The 12876-nt window shown below is 40.2% G+C and overlaps 1 long non-coding RNA gene across 1 annotated transcript in view; it reads right to left on the reverse strand.

Moving 5' to 3' along the window:
- Nucleotides 1-9296: 9296 nt before the first annotated feature.
- LOC118017953 overlaps nt 9297-12876 on the reverse strand; it is a 4452-nt gene continuing 872 nt past the window's right edge. The window contains exons 2-3 of the long non-coding RNA XR_004681288.1: nt 11251-11404; nt 9297-9855 (exon numbers count right to left, since the gene is read on the reverse strand). This is a non-coding gene — a long non-coding RNA (uncharacterized LOC118017953). The remainder of the gene's footprint in view (nt 9856-11250; nt 11405-12876) is intronic.

Genomic DNA, 12876 nt, shown 5'->3' on the forward strand with positions numbered 1-12876 from the left:
GCCCATTGAAATGACCAAATACACCCTGTTCCATATCACCTCTAGAATCTCTAGAAGGCTGTCTCCATTGTAAGGAAAACTTCAAGGCCGGGAGTGGAGACAGCTGAGCACAATGGAGCCACTCACTGCCTGCTGAGAAGGACCACTGAGGTTCACTCCCATTTCACCCCCATACAGAGATGAGGGTGGGCTTGGAGGGGCTGGCGAGGACAAAATCCAAACTTTAGTGGCATCTTTGGAGTCTGTGCGGGGTGGGATGCTGTGGGCTGTAGAGGTGGCCTTAGCTTATGGAAGGGACAGTGTGCTGAGTGGGGTTGGGACAGTGCCAAAGTTGCCCCTTCCAAGAAGGGCTGTGGGCTGGTTGGAGGGGGAGCCACTGGCCAGCTGGTCCCAACCGGTGCCCGGGCAGCAGAGATGAGAGAAATGGCAACAAAGGTCAGACACAGGGAGGGTTTGACCCAAGGTATCACTTCTTTTTCATTTTATGTCCTATTTAAGAACTCCTTACTTACTCCAAGATCATGAAATATTTCTATGTTTTCTTCTAGAAGTCTTTTTTAAAGAATTTATTTATTTATTTATAGCAAACTGGGAGGGGGGCAGAGGGAGAGAGAGAGAGAGAGAGAATCTCAAGCAGACTCCACCCTGAGCTGGAGCCAGAAGTGGGGTTCGATCTCACAACCCTGAGATCATGACCTGGGCCAGAACCAAGAGTCGGATGTTGGACCGACTGCGGCACCCAGGTGCCCCTCCTCTAGACGTTTTAAGGTTTTAGCTCTCACATTTAGTTTTAGTGCTTACGTTCAATCTGATTATGGGGTGTAGTATAAAGTCAGGATTATGACTCTCCCTTTTGTTATCTGGCATATGAATGCCCAATTGCTCCAGTATCATTTCTTGAGTTGACTATATGTGGGCTCCCTATTCTGTTCCATTGATCTATACGCATATTTATACACATATTTTTACAATAATACCACCCTGTCTCAATTGCTGTAGCTTTATAATAAATTTTTTTTTTTTAAGATTTTATTTATTTGACAGAGAGAGACACAGCGAGAGAGGGAACACAAGCAGGGGGAGTGGGACAGGGAGAAGCAGGCTTCCAGCTGCGCAGGGAGCCAGATATGGGGCTCCATCCCAGGACCCTGGGATCATGACCTGAGCCGAAGGCAGACGCTTAAAGACTGAGCCACCCAGGCGCCACCCCCCCCTTTTTTTTAAGTAGGCTCCATGCCCAGTGTGGAGCCCAGTGTGGGGCTTGAACTCACAACTGTGAGATCGAGACCTGAGCCAACATCAAGAATTGGACGCTTAAATGACTGAGCCCCTATAATAAATCTTGATATCAAGTAATGTAAATCCTCTTATTCTTTTTCTTTTTGAAGTTGTTTTGTTCATTTTACTTTATTTTATTTTTTTGTTTTGTTCATTTTAAGTCCTTTGCATTTCCATATAAATTTTAGAATTGGCTCATCAATTACTATAAAACAAACAACCTGCTGGGTTTTTGATTGGGATTGTCATGAATACATAGATAAACTTGGGGGGAACTGACCTCTTAATGATAACGAGTTGCTGGTCCATCACCATGGTGTATCTTTGTTTTTTTATATCTTCTTTAATCTCTCTATGTTTTGTGGGGTCTTTGCTCTGTATTTAGTCTTTTCTTCTTATAATGTCTTTTGGATTTGGGGATCAACACTGGCCTTATAAAAGAAGTTGGAAAGGGTTCTCTATACTATTTTCTGGAAGAGTTTGTATAGAATTAGTATTATTTCTTTCATAAATATTTGCTACAAATCATCGGTGAAGCCATCTAGTCATGGAGGTGTTTTTATTCTTTTTTCGGGGAGGGAAGGTTTTCAATTACAAATTCAGCTTTATTGATAGATATGGAATTCTTCAGATTGTCCTTTTCTTCTTGAGTGAGCTTTGGTAACTTGAATCTTTTAAGAAATTTGTGTATTTCATTCACCTAAATGGTGGAATTTATATGCATGAGGTTGCTAATATTGTTATCCTTTAAAAGAATGATGTCTAACGGTGACCCTTTATCATTTCTGGTATTGTGCCTTCTAAAGGTTTATCAACATAGTTGATCCTTATTATTTGTGGATTCTGTGTTTATGAATTCACCTACTTGCTAAGATTTATTTGTAACCCTCAGATCAATACTTGCAATGCTTTCAGTCATTGGAAAACATGTGCGGACATTGAAAAATTTGAGTTGCCCAACACACAAGTTCCCAGCTGAGGTTGAACAAGGAGACGCCATGAGATAGCTCTCACACGTAAACAAATGTCCTTCCCAGAGTCTACATAGTCCCAGGTTTGGGGCATTTTTGTGTTTTCTGTTGGTGATTCTGCTGTTTAAAATGGTCCCCAAGTGAAGTGCTGAAGTGTTGTTTAGTGCCCCTAAATGCAAGAGGGGTGTGTTGTACCTTATGGAGAAAATTTATTTAGATATGTTAGATAAACTTTGTTCAGGCATGACTTCGAATGCTGTTGGCCATGAGTTCCATGTTCATGAATCAACAATATAAATTAAGGTATCTTTAAACAAAAACACACATGAAGTAAAGCTATTACTGATCCACTGACAAAAATGTTGCGGCCAGAGGCTCACAGGAACCTAACCCAGTATTTTCCCTAGCAGCGATGGGTCAGGATTCTCCAATGCAGTGTCCCCTGCAATTTTATAGAACATAACTGCTGCAAATCATGAGAGTCAATTGTACTATTGATCTCAAAAAAACAGCTTTTTGTTTCATTGATTTTCTCTATTATTTTCCCATTTACTATTTCATTGATTTTTATATTTATTACTTTTTTTCTGTTTACATGGGGTTTAACTTACTCTTATTTTTCCAGTTTCTTAAAGGGGAAATCAGGTCATTGATTGTAAGACATTCTTCCTTTCTAATATAAGCATTAAGTGCTATAAATTTCCCTCTAAGACTGTTTTTAGCTGCATGTCACTAAATTTGATATGTTGTGCTTTTGTTTTTATTCAGTTCAAAATCGTTTCTAATATCGCTTGTGATTTATTCTCTCATGACTTATAGGTTATTTTAAAATGTTATTTACTTTCCAAATATTTGGGAAATTCCAGATTATTTTTCTGTTATTGATTCCCACTTTAATTCTGTGTGGACCGAGACTATACTTTGTATTACTTCAATCTTTTCTTACATTTACTGAGAATTATCTTATGGCCCAGAATGTGGCTTTATCTTGGTACATTCTGTGTAAACTTGAAAAGACTGTGTTCTGTTGTTACTGGGTAGAATGTTCCATAAATTTCAATTCAAGATGAAGTTGACTGATAATGTTGTTCAAGTCTTTTATATCCTTATTGATTTTCTGTCTACTTATTCTATCAAATATTGAGAGAGGGATGCTGAAATCTTCAGATATAATTGTGCATTTGTCTATTTCTCCTGATATTCGAATAAGTTCTGCTTCATGTACGTTGCGTTTTTTTGTAATTTTTAAATTAAATTCAATTTAGTTAACATATACTGTATTATTAATTTCAGGGGTAGAATTTAGTGATTCATCAGTTGCATGTAACACCTAGTGCTCATTACATCAAGTGCCCTCCTTAATGCTCATCACCTAATTACCCCATCCCCCCACCCACCTCCCCTCCAGCAACCCTGTTTGTTTCCTGGAGTTAAGAGTCTCTTATGGTTTTCCTCTCTCTCTGTTTTCATCTTATTTTCTTTTTCCTTCCCTTCCCCTATGTTCATCTGTTTTGTTTCTTAAATTCCACATATGAGTGAAATCATACGGTGTTTGTCTTTCTCTGACTGACTTATTTCACTTAGCATAATACCCTCTAGTTCCATCCATGCCATTGCAAATGGCAAGATTTCATTCTTTTTGATGGCTGAGTAATATTCCATTGTATATATACCATATCTTTATCCATTTATCTGTCAATGGACATCTGGGCTCTTTCCATATTTGGGCAATTGTGGGTATTGCTGCTAGAAACATTGGGGTGTATGTGCCCCTTCGAATCACTATGTTTATATCCTCTGGATAAATACCTAGTAGTGCAATTGCTGGGTTGTAGGGTAGTTCTATTTTTAACTTTTTGAGGAACCTTCAGGCTGTTTTCCGGAGTGGCTGCACCAGTTTGCATTCCTGCCAACAGTGTAGGAGGGTTCCCCTTTTTCTGCATCCTTGCAACATTTGTTGTTTCTTGAGTTGTTAATTTTAACCATTCTGACTAATGTGAGGTGGTATCTCATTGTGGTTTTGATTTGTATTTCCCTGATGCCAACTGATGTTGAACAGTTTTTCATGTGTCTGTGGACCATTTGCATGTCTTCTTTGGAGAACTGTCTGTTCATCGTCCCATTTCTTGCCTGGATTTTTTGGGTTTTGTATCCATTTCTTGACTGGATTTTTTGTTCTATAAAGAACTCATAGGTTTTGGATACTAGCCCTTTATCTGATAAGACATTTGCAAATATCTTCTCCCATTCTGTAGGTTGCCTTTTATTTTTTTTTAAAGATTTTATTTATTTGACAGAGAGAGACAGAGTGAGAGAGGGAACACAAGCAGGGGGAGTGGGAGAGGGAGAAGCAGGCTTCCCGAGGAGCAGGGAGCCCGATGCAGGGCTTGATCCCGGGACCCTGGGATCATGACCTGAGCCGAAGGCAGACGCTTAATGACTGAGCCACCCAGGTGCCCCTGTAGGTTGTCTTTTAGTTTTGTTGACTGTTTCCGTTGCTGTGCAAAAGCTTTTTATCCTGATTAAGTCCCAATAGTTCATTTTTGCCCTTGCTTCCCTTGCCTTTAGAGACATGTCTAGCAAGAAGTTGCTGTGGCCAAGGTCAAAGAGGTTGCTGCCTGTGTTCTCCTCTAGGATTTTGATGGATTCCTGTATCACATTTAGGTCTTTCATCCATTTTGAGTTTATTTTTGTGTATGGTGTAAGAAAGTGGTCCAGTTTCATTCTTCTGCATGTGGCTGTCCAATTTTACTGGCACCGTTTATTGAAGAGACTGTCCTTTTTCCATTGGATATTCTTTCCTGCTTTGTCGAAGATTAGTTGACCATAGAGTTGAGGGTTCATTTCTGAGTTCTCTATTCTGTTCCATTGATCTATGTGTCTGTTTTTGTGCCAATACCATACTGTCCTGATGACTATAGCTTTGTAATATAACTTGAAGTCCAGAATTGTGATGCCTCCAGCTTTAATTTTCTTTTCAACATTACTTTGGCTATTCACGGTCTTTTGTGGTTTCATACAAATTTTAGGATTATTTGTTCTGGCTCTGTGGAAAATGCTGATGGTATTCTGTAGGGATTGCACTGAATGTGTAGATTGTTTTGGGTGCTTCATGTACTTTGAAACTTTTTATTTGGAGCATAAACATTGAAAATTCTTACATCATTTTGATAAATTAACTCATCATTATGAAAGGGCTCTATCTCTGGTAATATTCCTTCCTGTGAAATTTACTTTGTCTGATATTAATGTAGTCATTACAGCTTTCTTTTAATTAGTATTAGTAGATTCATCTAATTTCCACCCTTTAACTTTTTTTCCTTGTTTCAGCAACATAAGATACTACTGTTTCCCATAGCAGAATGCCATTTGGCCTTTATGTTTCATAGAATTATAGCTTATTGGCATAAAACTTGATTTTTAGGGGTGCCTGGGTGGCTCAGTTGGTTAAGCATCTGCCTTCCCCTCAAGTCATTATCCCAGGGTCCTGGGATCAAGCCTCGTGTCAGGCTCCCCACTCAGCAGCCTGCTTTTCCCTCTCCCTCTGACCCTCTCCCCTGCTTGTGCTCTCTCTCTATCTCAAATAAATGAATAAGATCCTAAAAAAATGATAAATTAAAAAACTTGATTTTGATGTATTTGAAAGTTATGTATATTGAGTAGTACAGAAATATATAAGATGAAATGTGTTCACATATGCAAACAATGTATAACCTTTGCTTTATCGCAACATTGTTCACACTAAGCCCCTTGTAACTGAATGCTCTGTAAATATAAAAATACAAACTTCATGTGAACAATGTGTGACCTTGGATAAGTTACCTGACTCAGTTTTCTCCTCTGTATAATGGTAATAGTAATAGTACCTCCCTCATACAATGATTGTGAAGATAAATGAGCTAGTAAATGTAAAGTGCTTAGAATAGTTCTTTTTTTTTTTTTATTTTTTTTAAAGATTTTATTTATTTATTTGACAGAGAGAGACACAGCGAAAGAGGGAACACAGGCAGGGGGAGTGGGAGAGGGAGAAGCAGGCTTCCCGCCGAGCAGGGAGCCCGATGCGGGGCTCGATCCCAGGACCCTGGGATCATGACCTGAGCTGAAGGCAGATGCTCAATGACTGAGCCACCCAGGCGCCCCTAGTTCTTTTTTTTAAAGATTTATTTATTTATTTGAGAGAGAGAGAGAGCACATGCACAAGAGTCCGGGGTGGGGGGCAGAGGGAGAGAGAAACTTAAGTGGACTCTACACTGAGCGTGGAGCCTGACAGGGCTCGATCTCATGACCCTGAGATCAGGGCCCTGAGATGATGACCTGTGCCGAAACCAAGTCAGATGCTCAACCGACTGTGCCACCCAGGCACCCCAGAACCGTTCTCGACACAGAATAAGCACTATAGAAATGTTTACCACTACTTCACCTTTTAACGTCTAACCAAACTGTTTCATTACATTAAAAATGGACAGCTGTAGTTGACAAGATGTAGCTGGATCTTTCTTTTTATGCAGTCTGACAATATCTGCCTTTTAATTTGTGTTAAGACCACTTAAACTTGATAATTTTATTTTCAAATTTCTAGGGAACAAATACAAAAGTTGACCCCAATAGTAGTCCTTAAAGTAAACCATGATAAATTCCTGAAAGTAGAACCATTTAGTTAAATTTTCTGAGCACAATGTAATAAAACTAAAACTTAGTAACAAAAGGCTAATTGAAAAATTTTGAACCATTTATACATTTAAAAAAAATCCTTCCTAGTGCACTGAAAGGCAAAATCAAAGCAGATGTTCAGAGATGAATGAGAATTAGAATACTAACTGTAGGGGCGCCTGGGTGGCTCAGTCGTTAAGCGTCTACCTTTGGCGCAGGTAATGATCCCAGGGGCCTGGGATCGAGCCCCACATCGGGCTCCCTGCTCGGCAGGAACTCTGCTTCTCCCTCTCCCACTCCACACTGCTTGTGTTCCCTCTCTCACTGTCTCTCTGTGTCAAATAAATAAACAAAATCTTAAAAAATAAGAATACTAACTATAATGTTTAAGAGTGTGGGGCATGGACATGAAGTCATGTGGCTCTCATCCAAGTTCTGGCTCTGCTCCCTGCTGACTATGATTCTGATCCAGGTGTTGATATAAAGATAGTAATACCTATCTTAGAGGGTTTTTTCCCAATTAAATGAGATGACACTTAGCAGTCTTTAAATGTCACTGTTTACACTGTGCACTTAACATTTCCCAATCACAATTTAGATATGTAAAAAGGGAATTCTTTCCCTGTCTAGATCAAATCCAAATTCTACTGATGGCAGAAAACGCACACTTGAACACTGAAGGTAACTCAGTCACAATTACTGTAGTCTCTTGGGGATTAATACTCAAGCAATCCAGAATCTTTCCTGACTCTCTCCACATTTCTGGATCACCTTCTCCATACTCAGCTTCCCGGGCAGGAGCATCTGGTGGAGCCAGGGTCGTATGCCTTCATACAAGCTTTCAGATTTCTTTCTTTTTTAAAGATTTTATTTATTTATTTGACAGAGAGAGAGACAGCTAGAGAGGGAACACAAGCAGGGGGAGTGGGAGAGGGAGAAGCAGGCTTCCTGCTGAGCAGGGAGCCCGATGCGGGGCTCGATCCCAGGACCCTGGAATCATGACCTGAGCTGAAGGCAGGTGCTTAACGACTGAGCCACCCAGGCGCCCCAAGCTTTCAGATTTCTAATAGAGAAATGAATGTCTATCCCCTTGCAGGCTCCATAGTTGGGTACAAGATCTTTTACACTCAAATAGAGACTTCTCCACAAGCTGAGCAGCCTAAACCCAGCAAATGTCGACCAGATCTCCCTTTTCAGAAAAAGGCATTTTGTTTTTGTCCTAAAATCTGTTTCCCCAGAATGTGTTGCATCCCATGCCTCAGCCCTTCTCAGTCTAAGCTCTTACATCGTTATAAAATCTTCCCATAGTTTAAGATTCAAACTATGCTTGGGGCACCTGGGTGGCTCAGTCGTTAAGCATCTGCCTTCGGCTCAGGTCATGATCCCAGGGTCCTGGGATCGAGCCCCGCATCGGGCTCCCTGCTCGGCGGGAAGCCTGCTTCTCCCTCTCCTGCTCCCCCTGCTTGTGTTCCCTCTCTCGCTGTATCTCTCTCTGTCAAATAAATAAATAAAATCTTTAAAAAAAAAAAAAATATTTGAAGATTCAAACTATGCTTTAAGCCCTTCAGGCTTTGGCTCTTATTCTGCAGAGGTTTTTAGAACAAAAAATTCACTGAAGTAGCTCAATGGGTAGAAAGCCATGGCAACTAGAAATTAAAAACCTTGGCAGAAAATCTCCTTATTTTATCCTATTATACTCTCTTTATTACTGTTGTTAGAAAATATATGGGATGGGCCAAAGCTGTACTTAAAGGGAAATACACAGTATAATAAATATGAGCATAAGCTTTAAGTTAGGCCTGGGTTCAAAATGTCCCTGCTCTGCTACTTACCAGCCATGTGACCTTGGAGAAATTCTTTAATCTCAAGGCTTAGTTGCATCAACTATAAATGGTGTTAATAATATTACAGTCTGGGATACCTGGGTGGCTCAGTTGGTTACGGTCTGCCTTCGGTTCAGGTCATGATCCCAGAGTCCTGGGATCAAGCCCCCCACATCAAGCTCCTTGCTCAGCGGGGAGCCTGCTTCTCCCTCTGCCTTCCGCTCCCCTTGCTTGTGTGCTCTCTCGCTCTCTCTGACAAATAAATAAATAAATAATCTTTAAAAAATAATATTACAGTTTATCTTTGAACAACATGGTGGTTAGGGGCCCTGACCACCCCCACACAGTAGAAAATCTGCGTATAACTTTTGACTCTCCAAAAACTTAACTACTAATAGCCTACGGTTGACCAGAAGTCTTCCCGATAACAAAAATAGTTGATTAACACACACTCTGTATGTCATATAGTATATATTGTATTCTTACAATAAAGTAAGCCAAAGAAAAGAAAATGTTATTTAGAAAATCATAAAGAAGAGAAAATACATTTATAGTACTGTACCCTATTTATAAAGAAAATATTCATGCATAAGTGAACCCACTCAGTTCAAACTTGTGTTGTTCAAGGTCAACTGTATTTGCGTCATAGAGAGGTTGTGAGAATTGCATGAGATAATTCCTTTAAAGCACTTAGTACTATGCCTGTGTGAAAGGAATCCTTGGACAATATTGAGAAAGTGGTCCAAGAGACTTTTTGGTCATTCGTGGCCACTTGTCACATGACCATTCTTCAAGGAGAAACTGTCAGGAGAAGAGTGTGATACCCATCACACAAGCTGGGTTGGTCCCATGAGGTAACAGAGGAAAGACGTAACGGAGCATGGAGTGTTTTCTTAGATTTTACATTTTGCTTACCTGCAGTATAGTGTTCCTGATAACAGACAGACCAAGTTTCTCTCTCAGTGCTCCAAACGAGAAAGAAAAGCTGTAGTTAGATGACAATCACTGTCAATCTTGGATAAGCAAGAAGTTCAGAAGGTAGAAGGGAGAGAAGCAGTCACCACATCACGTCCACAGAGCTAAACTGCAGATGAGCTTCTTACTGTCCTCCCTTCCTAAGAGAGGGAACTCATCTGAAAACCAGTAAGGAGAGAAACTTCACCATCAAAGGCCTGAGAAAAATGTATCGTGACTATTACTTAATCCTTTGATTTGAAAATAAAGGGACTTTAAGGAAAATTCCCTCTTACCGATACCTGTATTGTTATAGATGGAATGCTTGTGTCCATCTAAAATTCATATACTGAAACCTAATCCCCACGGTGATGGTATTTGGAGGTGGTCCTTTGGGCGGTGATTAGGTATGATCTAAAATTCATATACTGAAACCTAATCCCCACGGTGATGGTATTTGGAGGTGGTCCTTTGGGCGGTGATTAGGTATGAGGGTGGAGTCCTCAGGAATGGGACTGGTGCCCTTATAAGCGACCTGAGAGAGTTCCCTCTGCCTTTCTGCCACTGAGCACACAACTAGAAGTCAGACTGCAACTCAGAAGAGGGCCCTCACCAGAACCGGACTTGCTAGCATCCTGATCTTAGACTTCCAGCATCCAGAACTGTGAGAAATAGGTTTCTGTTGTTGATTAGCCACCCAGCTGACGGTAGTTTGTTACAGCAGCCCAAGCTGACTTACACATGTCTTTCAGAATTCTGAACCTTACATTTACTAAGTTATAGAAACAATCTATTACCTAATTTGGGGCCTGGAGAGAGAAGGCTGTCCCTTGATCTTTGATTAAAAAATGCCCCTAAAATGGCCTGAAACATGACTGATGGTCAATAGATCTTAAATATTATTACACTACTTATTTTAAAGGAAAAAAATAAGTGTTGGATGAGAGGAGCTAGACAAATTACAAAAAATAAAGAAAAGAACCATAAACAGATATTGAACTATAGTTAATGAATGAATGCTAAGGTATTTGGGGGCAAAATGTATGGATGATTGCAACTTACTTTGAAACACATAAAAAAATAAGAGGGATGGATAGATGAATAAATAGTGATAAAGCAAATATAGCAAAATATTCACTGAAGAACCTCAATGGTGAGTATATGAATTTTCACTTTCAAATTATAAGGTTGAAATCTTCCATAATAAAGTGTTTAAAATTAATTAAATATAGAAACTAATATAGTTAAAAACAGAAAATTATGCATTAGAAAACAGAAAAAGAGCAGAATTGAAAACTACATTCTAGAGCTGGAAAGCATATCAAATAGATAAAACTCTATAAAATCACATCAATAAAAAAGCCTAAAGATGGAGAGAAAACTCAAATGTACTACCTTAGTAATAAAAAAAAGAGGATATAATCTCTTTTCAGGAGTGTTCAGAAAAATAATATTGTCAACTCTCCACTAGTAGTTTTTCTGGATTGGGCAATTTTCTAGGTTTATTTAAAAGAGAAAAAAATCTAAAAGAACCAATATAGCCATTTGTAAAAAGGGAAAATATTACTGCTTACCCAAATACAGATGGACCCAGAATAGGTTTGCAGCCAAGTTCTATAGTCTGTCTCTATTAAGAAACAGGTGATTCTTGTATCTTTTATATGGTCTAAGGCATAGAAAACCTTCCCTGTTCATTTAATGGAGCTAGAATGATCTTGATTCCAAAACCTGAAAAGTACAGCAAATACAAAAAACCATAGCGCAACATCATTTATGAACATAAATGCTAGAGTCAGCAAATTGAATCTAGTAGCGTATTACTTGAATAATACATTATGACCAAATAACATTTATTTCAAGGGCTTCGTATTAAGAAATATATTAAGAAATATATTTCGTATTAAGAAATACGTTTCGTATTAAGAAATATATTCATGGGCGCCTGGGTGGCTCGGTTGGTTGGGCGACTGCCTTCGGCTCAGGTCATGATCCCGGAGTCCCGGGATCGAGTCCCGCATCAGGCTCCCTGCTCGGCGGGGGGACTGCTTCTCCCTCTGACCCTCCCCCCTCTCATGCTCTCTCTCATTCTCTCTCTCAAATAAATAAATAAAATCTTAAAAAAAAAAAAGAAATATATTCACAATTTATATTAATAAGTCAAAGAAAAACATAAACAGATGCTAAATATATCTTTGATACAATTCAATATCCATTACTGAGTTTAAAAAAAAAAAAGACAACTCTTAAATTTTCCCTCAGCAGTATAAAAGGAAGCCCCCTGAAGCAAACAGTAAGACATGGTCAGACTTGAACATGGCATGCTTAACATGCTTAACATTAAAAGGATGGACATTCCCATTAAAGTCAAGAACATAAGTTTTCCAGTTATCACCACTGTTACACGACTTTGTTCTGGGAGTTCTAGCCAATACTAGGACAACAGTAAGACATAAGACGTATAAATATTGGAAGGGAGAGAGAAGGGAGCTTTAAGCTTCTCCCTGGGAAAAAACTAAGAAAATCAATTAAACTAATATAAAATTTTCAAAATGATGGCCAGGTCCAAAAAATATTTTTTAAAAATCCATAGCGGGGTGCCTGGGTAGCTCGGTTGGTTAAGCATTCTACTGGGTTTGGGCTGAGGTCGGGATCTCGGGGTAGTGAGATGGAGCCGCACGCTGGTCTGCTTGAGGTTCTCTCCCTCTGCCCCTTCTCTTGCTGGTGCCCCTATGTGTGCGCACGCAAGCTCTCTCTCTCAACTAACTTTAACTAACCAACCAACCGACCAGCCAATTAACTAATCAACAGCTTTTTTACACAGCATCAATAACCAGACTCCATCGTAGGGGGAACGTTCAGAACAGCAACGACGACAGCATCGCATTTTAAAGGCACTCAGGTGTAGACACAGGACCACATGCATTATATTTTGAGGACTATATCCCTTCCCCACAAGAACAGCCTGGCTGGTCGAACTCACTCTTCCGCGGGGTGCTTGCTCCTTGCGGCTGCTTGCGGCGGGGGCAGCCCCCCTGGGCCCGGAGCGCCCCCCTGGCCCACGGCCCCGCCGCGCGAACCGCCTCAAGCGCCGCTGCCTGAGGGCGGGTTTGGGTGAGTAAAGAAGGTGCGGAGGCGGCTCCCTGCTCGGCCAGGAGCCTGCTTCTCCCTCTCCCGCTCCCCCTGCTTGTGTTCCCTCTCTA

Source organism: Mirounga leonina, unplaced genomic scaffold (assembly GCF_011800145.1).
Source record: "Mirounga leonina isolate KUSES-001 unplaced genomic scaffold, KU_Mleo_1.0 Mir_170, whole genome shotgun sequence".
Classification (NCBI taxonomy): domain Eukaryota; kingdom Metazoa; phylum Chordata; class Mammalia; order Carnivora; family Phocidae; genus Mirounga; species Mirounga leonina.